Here is a 10,925-nt window from a genome sequence, read left to right as displayed (position 1 = left end):
TTGGTCTTCATCAATGCATCATCATGGAATCCCAACTTCTTGAATACTGAATAGGGCACAAGATTTACCACAACACCACCATCAACGAGCATCCCAGCAACCGGTGATCTGTTAATATGACCTTTCAGGTACAATGGCTTCATGTGTTTCACCGGTTCTTTCGGCTTCTCGAAGATAGAATTCTTATGACCAAAATCCAGCTGAGCCACCTCCTCTTCTCCACCTATAGCATGAAACTTGGCAGGTAAGTAATACACCATATTAATATCCATACCTTCCCGAACTGGCATAGATTCGTAATCCACTATCTCATCTTCATCTCCCAATGTGTATATTGGGCTTGATGTTTTTTCAACTGAAGGGGATGTCTTAGGTGGTGTGGACGATGGAATAGGGGTCTCATCATCCTCTTTGGTGGTGAAGGTGTTGCTGTAGCTAATGTAGAAGCATTTGTGTTTTCTTGTGGTTTTGGCCTCCACACTTGTTTTGTGAGTGAGATGGGCCGAATTTCATGGAATAATTCGTCCCTTTGCTTCTCTTCTTTTTGCTCTACCTTCTCCTGGTTCCTTATACGTTGTAATGTCCTTCTTCATGGTCTTAGTTAAACCGGGACGAAACCACTTAGGTTGAGTATATTTGGGATCCCTAGGTTTGGCCTTGCTTGGAGAAATTTTTGTTGTTCGATTAGCACCATAGATCAAACAGACTTCTGTGGGATAATAAAGCCTCTCACGAGCAGACCTTCTAGATGCTTCCCACCCCATATGAAAATCATAAGGAGCCATTGGTGTAGGTGTCAAAACCGGCGGATCTCGGGTAGGGAGTCCCGAACTATGCGTCTAAGGTCGATGGTAACAGGAGACGGGGGACACAATGTTTACCCAGGTTCGGGCCCTCTCTATGGAGGTAATACCCTACTTCCTTCTTTATTGATCTTGATGAATATGAGTATTACAAGAGTTGATCTACCTCGAGATCTTCATGGCTAAAACCCTAGAAGTCTAGCTTGTATGACTATGATTATGATTCTTGTCTCTACGGACTAAGCCCTCCGGTTTATATAGACACCGGAGGGGACTAGGGTTGTACAAAGTCGGTTACAGAGAAAGGAATCTTCATATCCGGGCGCCAAGCTTGCCTTCCATGCCAAGGAGTGTCCCATACGGACACGGGTGAGAGTCTTCGGTCTTGTATCTTCACAGTCCATCAGTCCGGCCCATGTCCAATAGGCCGGACGCCCGAGGACCCCTTAATCCAGGACTCCCTCAATTTGGGGCTGCCCCCATCCTCCATGAAGTCTCCCATTTAATATGGCGCATAGGGGGGTTGTGACATCCATGGTGCCGGTGCCCATGACCCATTTGGCCTTGCATAGTGTCGAAACTCTTGCTCCGGAGGCGATCTTGAACGCTTTGAATGTGATTGCCGATTAGAGCTAGAATCAGCTGCTTGACTTGCATATTTGGATAGAAGCATACCAAAAGTTGGCTTGATTCGCTTGCGCTTAGCTTCACTGTTTTCCCACTTGCCAACTTCTGAATTCTTGGGCTTGATAAATTTAACATGAGCATCTTCTTATACATGTGGTTGCCCCCTGAGTGCAGGATTTTTTATGGTGATCTTCAATACTTCCTTGCCATCGGGTTTCTTATCAAGCACAACCTCTCTTCCCAAGACTTTGTTGCCCTCCTTGCCTTTCCTGGGTTCACCAATAACAACATTATCTTTATTAGCATATTCGGCTATGCTAGGCCAAATTAACATTTTTTTCCTCCAAGTCTATCGTGTTTATCGGGAAGGGTTGTTTATCAACTTGCATCTTAGCAAAATTTAATTGTCCGTCAATAATGGCCGATTGTACCTGTCGTCGAAAAACATTGCAATCATTAGTAGCATGAGAAAATGAATTATGGTACTTGCAATAAGCACGCCGTTTCAGCTCGTCAAACGGCGGTATGGTGTGTGATATACTAATCATCTTATCTTGCAAGAGAGCATCAAATATTATATGACACTTAGATATATCAAAAGTAAACTTCATCTCCTCATCACGATTCTTGCGAATCGGCTTAAGAGCATTGCATGTATAGGGTTTGGCCTTTGAGGACCAAGCAAACTTAGTAGTATAGACATCGACCTCATCGTGCAAATTATCATCATTTTATTCAACCATATGCATTCTAGGAAGGTCGGTTGTAGACCTATGAACATCTTATTTCGACTCTCTTGAGCCAAAGCTTTTTGTAAGACTTGGTTAATATTCAAAAACTCATAACTTTCTAGCTTCTGTTTAATGTGAGTTTTTAAACCATTAAGAACAAGATCCGCCAAGTCTCTCTCAGTTATCACTAAGCTATAACATCGGTTCTTTATATCTCTAAATCTCTTGACATAATCGGTGACCAATTCATCATGTTTTTTCCTAACCGATGTAAGATATGACAACTTAAGCTCATTATCACTACTATAAAAGTGATCATGAAACTTTTGCTTTAATTGCAACCATAAGAGAATTGAACCATGTGGTAAAGCAGCAAAGCATGAAAACGCAGTACCAGTTAAATATAATGGAAATAAACGCACTTTCAGTTCTTCTATGGAACCTGCTTCACCCAACTGCCCTAGATACTAACTAACTTGCTCCCACGTTGTTTCCTGTCCTCTCCACTAAATTTGACAAAATCAGGAACCTTATAACCTTGAGGGTACAAAAATGCATCAAAGTATTCAGGATAAGGCTTTTGGTACAACGACTCTTTACTTTCGGCTCATTTCTGATAGTTTCTAGAAACATCTTATGCAAATCCTGCCTTAATTTAGCTAATATTGGATCGGAGGTAGATGAAGATGTATGTGGCAATGACATAGGAGCAACCCGAGTACGAGCTAGTGGTGCAACTTGTGGGATGGGCGCCGAACCATAATTTGATGGAAGACCAAACATGCTTGCGCCTATGGGTGGTGTGACAAAGTGATTCAGCGTTGACGCCGAATTGGGCAGAGTCATAATAGGATTAGGATATGCAGGTGCAGCCACAAGCTGGTTGGTTTGACTAGGGTAAAATTTCAACGGCATACTACATTGTTGTTGTATAGGAGGTACCGATGAAATAGGTAAAGTTGGACTAGGGTTTTCAGATACACCAACAGTACAACTAGATGACGAAGGCATATTTTTCTTAGCATTAGTATTTGCCACAAAAGAATTGTACGTCATCACATTACCGTTACTAACAATACTTTCAATCATAGCCGCTTGCTCTGGAGAAAAAAACTTTACTCACAATGATGAGAGGAAAATTGACGTTTCCAACCGGAGTGATGTTGCCTTGACGGTTCTTCTTGAAACTCTCAAGAAACGCATCCAAATCCTCCTCCTCGTGCTTCTTCTTAAGTGCTTCAAAAGCCTCTTCATGCTGCTTCTTGCGCGTTTCATAGGATTGGCGATGTTCCTACGATAGTTCATCAAGACTAGGCTTAATGATGTTATCGACGTCAACTTCTGAGGGCATGGGGACATTAGACATGGTGGATGATGATTCTTGATCTTTTTTCCCTAGCGGAGTCGCCAAAAAGTGGCACACGAACACGTCACCGTGTACCTCCAACACCAAGGGTGATGCACCGCAACTCACGTCAAAGGAGACCCTTCCAGAAGCGTGGTACGTAAGCAATCTGGCGGGTGCTTTTGAGAACCCGAAATCCCACGCACCCGGGAGGGACCCCTTTTGCACACGCGGCGGCTATGGGCTTCCCTAGGTCGGTTTGTGCGCCCCTAGAGCCTCGAGGATCACTGCCCTTCAATGCAAAGAAAAAACGAAGAACGAGAGAGAAATAACAAGGGAGAGATGTAAAACTAGGGAAAAAGGTAAATGAGTTTTGCGATTGTGTGTTGTTGTTCAATCGGCTGTCACCCCTTAGATATATAAGAGGTGAATGGACTTCCCATGCAAGGAAAGGTTTGAATTCATGTTCAAAACCCTAGATGGGTTCAACTCAGAATCCAAGCTTTCCAAAACTGTTCGGTTTACAACCTGGCTGCACCTTCCGGGTCATATTTGAGGCAGTAAACTACATTGGATGGAAACAATCCCAAAAGCAATCTTGACCATTTCGACAAGACAAACAACTTTAATGTTAAACATTTTTTATCAGAGGCCATCTTGATGGGGTTCTCGGCTGTTTTCCGAAGTCTGCAGCAGAAAAATCCAAAATCCGGACAAACATCCCGTGAGTGTGCGGCTATCCTTGGAGAAATCCAAAATCCGGATGATCATTCCCAGAGTGTCCGGCCATCCTGATGCAGCCGCTTATTTTCGTCTCGAACTTTCACATATGAACTCCGATTGAGATATTTTTATATCAGAATCGACCGCTTGAACGAGACGCACAACTTTTGTGTTGAAACTTTTTCCATTTGAGGCCATCTTAATTGGGTTTCAACCCATTCTTTAATCTGGTGCCATCACATGAAAGATTTTTAACCATACAGAAAAACTTGGTTGTCCAAGGGATAAGCAAATGCAAACTTCAGAGAAAAAGTCGGTGGGCATGTTGACTAAGCTTTTGTTCACGCTTCCCTTCTCCTTCCATCGCGGACGTTTGTCACGTCCGCATATCTTAAGGGGATGGAGTTTGCGTGTCTATTTCAGCTCTGTAATGTCAACCAACATAAAAAATGCACAAGAAGGTAACTAAGAAGTTTATCAGTTGCGCGCCCACCCTCGGCAAGGGCCGGAGGGGATAGCAGAACACTTGCAGGTGATAATGGATGGTGAATGGGAGGGGGCAGCTCCTCTCTCCTCCTACTTAGATAGTCAACGATATCATGGTGGCGGGTGAGTGAGTTCAGAATTACGGGGTCCTCGGGCGTCCAGGCTATGTGACATGGGCCGGACTAGTAGGCCGTGAAGACACAGAACGGAAGATTTTTCCCCCATGTCCGGACAGGACTCTCCTTGGCGTGGAAGGCAATCTTGGTGTGCGGATATGAAGATTCCTTTCTCTGTAAACCGACTCTGTACAACCCTAGCCCCCTCCGGTGTCTATATAAACCGGAGGGTTTAGTCCGTAGAGGCAATCATAATCATACAGGCTAGACATCTATGGTTTAGTCATTACGATCTTGAGGTAGATCAACTCTTGTAACCCCTATATTCATCAAAGTCAATCAAGCAGGAAGTAGGCTATTACCTCCATCAAGAGGGCCCGAACCTAGGTAAACGTCGTTTCCCCTGCCTCCTGTTACCCTCGATCCTTAGACGCATAGTTCGGGACCCCCTACCCGAGATCTGCCGGTTTTGACACCGACAGCGGGCATAAAGGTCACGCTGGTGCAGACGGCCCTGCCGGAGCATGCTTGCCGAGGCGCCAATCAACGGATTCGCACCAACATTTCACTCAGAATTTTCCCTTAGCGGGGCAAATGTTGGATCGAGTTCCGCGTGGGCTTATCGACGTTGATGACGCTATCCTCGCATGGCTCGATCGTTGACAAGTGAAAGTGGTGGCGGAGGAAACCATATAACATATCTCCTCGCTTTTTTCTCTTCTTTTTTTGGATGGGGGCCGCATGGTCGCCATGCTACCCGAGCCATCCAAGTTCGTCGTGTTGCCTCCACCTTTCGTTTCTGCTGCCGCCGCGGCTGCGATGGAGATGCACGACGGAACCTGGGCAGGATAGGCGAGGGAATGACGTCGCCTTACTCCACCAAAGCCCCTGGTGGAGGGAGCGTCGATGCTGATGACGGTGCAGCTCGAAGTGCAGTTCACAACCTCGGGTTCACGCAAGCGCTCCCCCTATCTCGCGCACCAAAGATGTCGTGGCAGAGCACGATCACCTATGGGGCCATCAGCCCCATGTGGTTCGACAAGGGGGAAAGGCGCGTTGCACAAGGAGCAGACACCATGGAACCACACGACGGGGGTGACGCTGGTGGCTTTTTCTAGGTACGGGCCGCTGGGAAGCGTAAAACCCTACTCCTGCTTTGGTGGCTTGATGGGAGGACCGTGGTGGGCACGCAGCTATCAAGCCCAGCAAGATCGCCTTGGGGGGAGTAGCTACGTGCATAAGAGTGTACAAGGGTCTGAATCCTATTTTATGTTGCCATGGCCCTCCTTTTATTGGCTAAGGGGTTACCACAGTAGATTAGATAGCCAACGGTGCTATCATACCTAACTCTGGCAGTTAGGAAAACGTGTATTAAATGCACTGCTAGGTGTCACTCTGAGGGTGCAGCCCGGTAAGCCTGACGTGCCGCTTAACCATCTTCTTATCTGTCTGGATGACACGCCTCTGGACGGGTGTCATATAGGGAGAATCTCCCTTCCAAATGGCTGCCATGTGGCAAATGACACCCACTTAATCATTTGGGGGCTCGACACCACACTAATAAGTGACTTGCGTCACTGTGCGGTGGACCGATGAAGTCTTGGAGGAGATTAGCCCTTGGCGGCCCCGGCAAGCTAGCCGGGGGAATCTTGGTACTTGTCCTTGGTGAGGCCTCGACCTGACCAGGTTCGCCTGACCGGCAAGAGAGGTCTTTCTTTAGTGATATCTTGTTCTCTTGGCTTGTCTTGGTCTTCTTGATCTGCCCATTGATTCCTCAAAGAGCTATCTCTCTGTCTTGGAGGCTCGGTGTTGCTAGGGTGGAGGCCTACTGTCCGTCCACAAGTCAGGGGGAACATACACCCTTGTTTGTGCACCCCGACACATGGTTTTTCTTTAACTTCAGGTAGTAGAGTACCTATTCAGTGGTTGTTTTCCCCATTCATTCTAAAACATAGGTCCCACTACTATTGTTATTTCTTTCTCTACTTTTCCTCCCATTGTCGTGAAAGCGAATATGAAGTTGTACAATCTGAGATTTTGTGTATATTTTTTACCTCTTTTTGTTGTCTTTCCTTAGAAATTTATTAAGGTAAGTCGGATCCTCTCTTAATGGTGGCAAATCGACCTTTCCCTGTTGGCAGCATAGTCCCAAATATGGCATACTTTTCAGTCTACCTGAAAATTGCACCACATCGTTCACACTTGCAACATGGTTTTTCGAAGTTCCAAATTTCCATATCAGTCCTTTTCTTTATCCTGTCCAAGTTTCTGAATTTTGCTTCAGTTTAATATTAGTAATGTCTCGTATTATTGATACTTTAAAAGTTAAGAGAGCTTGTGTATTTGGTGTTTGTTTCTTTCCGCTTGATATTGATGTTGTACACCTTTTCATACTTTTAGTAAAATTTTACATGTTTTTTTACCATAGAACAGTAGGGAAAAAACCCTACTGTGTGTCATTTTTCATTAAATAAAATAGAGAAAAAATAATATTCTTTACAATGGTTGATGGGGAGACAACCAGAGATGGCTGGGCTAAAATTTTAGATGTTGATTATATTTTCTTCCTGCTTACCTCATAGTCTCACTAGTCTGGCTGATTAGTGCTCCTTTTTTTCGGTTGTTCTGCAACCCTCATGCTTTGAATTTTCTTTTCTTATGTAGTCATGCCTCTTTATCTTTATTTGTGGAGTTAATTGCCCTTCATAAACATAAATACCAATTAGTAGAAGTAAGAGATGGAATTTCCTTCAAAAGCAATTTATTACCCGTGGTAGCGGTCAATGTAATTTCAACATTAGGATATTGTCCTGTGGCAATGGAACATTTTTTCCTCAATGTTTGTTTAGATAGACTGCATGTGTTTATAATGATTTTTTGAAAAGCATACTTCACAGCTATAGGGAGAACCAAATGTAACGTTTTGTGTGATTTTATAAAGCAATTTAAATTGATCCCACTTGAAGATATGGAAATGCATGAGCGGCTGGAGGTTATAACCATTTGATGACGGTAAAATTTGTGAGATGTAATTTTACTACATCAAATCTGCTGAGTTAATGAAGGAATATTTTTATGTCTAGAAAGATTTGAGCACATAGATAGCATAATTGATGTGCAATCCATAAGCAAGGTACATAATGTTGCTTCATGTATACTATACTATCAGTTGTGCATCATTACAGGTAAATTTTAGAACCAAATGGATGGTAATACACATGAGGGTGAAACTTCGTGAGGATTTCCTTACTTCACGTGGATCCATCGCTGTTCTTTCCGTGTAGTTATGTAGTGTAGGACATTCCCATATATGATCAAAGACTGTCTATTTTTCTTGTCTTGTAGTTTCATTCTCCTTTTCGATCTTGTCATTTTTAGCTGATTGTCTGGATTTGCTTCAGTAAGATAACAATTTAAAATGTTGTTTTCTTGTCCAAGCTAAAATCTATTAGGAATTTCTTGTGACAAATTGGAATTGTTGCCTTCTTAGTTGTAACATTCTTGTGATACGACATAAAAGATTCACGGTTAATAACAGATCACCTTGTTTGATTGCATATTTGTTTCTCAAATTCTTTGCTGCATGGCCCACCTTTTCTTTTCATTGTTTATTCCTGCACAATAGAGAATACAAATATAAAGTTAAAGAGGATGATATTATAATATTATTACAGACAGTGGAAGACCCATAATTTGTGGTTTTTTTATGGGGCAACAAACGACTACAAAGATCATTGTCGATGTGCCAACTGGTCATTGGATAGGGATGTACCTTGCTCTGCCACTTGAGTCCTTGGCCGGCCAGTCATACTGGTCCCAAATGGTGGGTCCACTACTGATTATAGATTAATCGTCAAGTTTATGAAAATTCATTATTTTTTTACTTTTCACCCTATAAATATTCATTTTTGTTGTAGAAGTAAAGGAGATCAACTTTGTTCCAAAATCTTTAATTATTTAGAGGATCTTAAGGTCCAATCATCACGGAAGTCACAAATAGTGAGTATCTTTTAGTAGCATCCGACCGAAGCCCTCTCTACCTGATTAATGAGGTACTTTTCTTAGACCGAGTTTTTTCTTAGACAGAGTTAATAAGGTACTCAAGCAAAATATATGTGAACCATTATCCAATCTACAAACTCCAAGTAGATACCATACTACAGTGCCCTTTCCTTGTTAATGGAGTTTAGACCTATGAAAACCATTCCAAAACCACGAATTATTGTAGAGGACCATGCTATAATTCTAATATTGTTTCTTTTCAAAGATATCATGTAGACTTCGCCATGCAAACACAAGATCTGAATGTACAATCTAAATTATGACACACTAATAAATTAATAGTCTTAATTTTCATAAACTGGATTGGAAATTGCTTGTCTAGATCAATATTTTGAATATAGCGTCTGAACATTGGCACACAATTGATTCACATATTGTCTATTTCAGAGATATCATGCAGATTCGCTTGTGCAATCCTAATATATGAACAAACACTATGAACTTTGATACACACAAATCCACACATTGATTTAGAAACCGTATGTAGTTTTTTCTCTATTGGGTAGGTGATTACATACAACATTGTGTGACATGATTGCCAATTTTTTTATCCCTTTTCTTGTTTTCCTGCTCATGCAATAGACTGGGCACAATGCATTTAATAGTGGTGTAGTCGCTAACAATTTTGTCCTACAAGCCATTTGTTCTGTATGTTTTCACCTTTAAGAAAAACCCTCACTTAGTATTGGAGACTGGTGCTATCGAATTAGTTCTTTATAGATATCATATTTCTAAGGACTGATCCTAGGTTCAGAGTAAATAAATTGTCTTGTTCAATCCATCACACACAGAATCAATAACAAAAATTTGTTGTCCCCTGGATGCATACCTTCTCTGCCATGAACATGGGTCTGTTCCGAATTCGTTGGAGGTGGGGCTTCTCGATTTAACATCTCCACCGGCTGGTGGGAGTGGGGAATCCTGAATCCGATGGGGAGGACTCAGAGTGGACATCCAAATTAGTGGATTTAGCGCATCTTCCATCTGGAGACCCACAACTTTCATCACCACTGTCAATCTGCGTTTCTAAGCTCCTCTTAAGTTATGGTGGGAGGAGCCGCCTGAGCGATACTCACATCTCACTGAGAGCTCCAATTATTGTTCTTCATGCAGCCAACAGAAGATTGGTTCTTAGGAAGAAACGGAACATGACTTGTTGAATCAGAGAGGGCTTGGATGAATCATGGAGGATTAATGTAGATCGGGGAAGGAACGGAGCAAGAGATAGTTTGAATATTTTGGGTCATAGGGTATGGGTGCATCTATTTTTATAATTGTGGGATGGTTGTGACTTTTTTTAATCGTGGGATGGTTGAACTGAATTAACAGATTGTGATTTTGGTGTTAACTATCTAACTGTCTTGGGCAGGCCAATCATGTGGCTGTCGAACGCATCCTCCTTAGCATAAATTAAACTTGTGTTGCACGAACACGTGCATGCAAAAGAAAATAAACCTCCTCCCGTGGTATATGTAATGGCAAAGGTGGGTAATTGTTTTTACTTATATTGAACGGCTATGGATTTTCAGTCAATCAAATAAATGGTTAGATATTTCTTTTTTTGTGGTAATTTGTAGTTAATTCTCCTTGTTCTGGTTAGCCCGTAAATTAATTTTTATATATAATAGATAAATCTGTAGTCAATGCCTGGATGAATTTCATAGCTACATTGTTAAACAAGAACACTTCAACATGTATGTCAGCAAACAATTGAAACGAAATGCTTTCATGATTGGTCGCTTGAGTGATTTCATGTTTAGGATCACTAATGATGTTAGAGGCTTGAGTAACATGCATTCATGGTTCACACCTCGTTGGAACAAGTTGCTAAGTGACAAATGATTTGCTTAATCAGATGAATAATAAAATGAATGATCATGTTGTTAGAGTAATGACCAGAGGAGGTGAAATGACTTAGGACCCTCTATATCCTGCAGGTCATCCTAAGAGAATTGAGCAAGATTCTCAAAGAATTAATACTGATGCACCTAGGCCATCTAATTAGGGAAAGAAGAAGAAAAATGATAGAACT

Source organism: Triticum aestivum, chromosome 4D, assembly GCF_018294505.1.
Source record: "Triticum aestivum cultivar Chinese Spring chromosome 4D, IWGSC CS RefSeq v2.1, whole genome shotgun sequence".
NCBI lineage: Eukaryota > Viridiplantae > Streptophyta > Magnoliopsida > Poales > Poaceae > Triticum > Triticum aestivum.
This window is presented reverse-complemented; position numbering follows the sequence as displayed.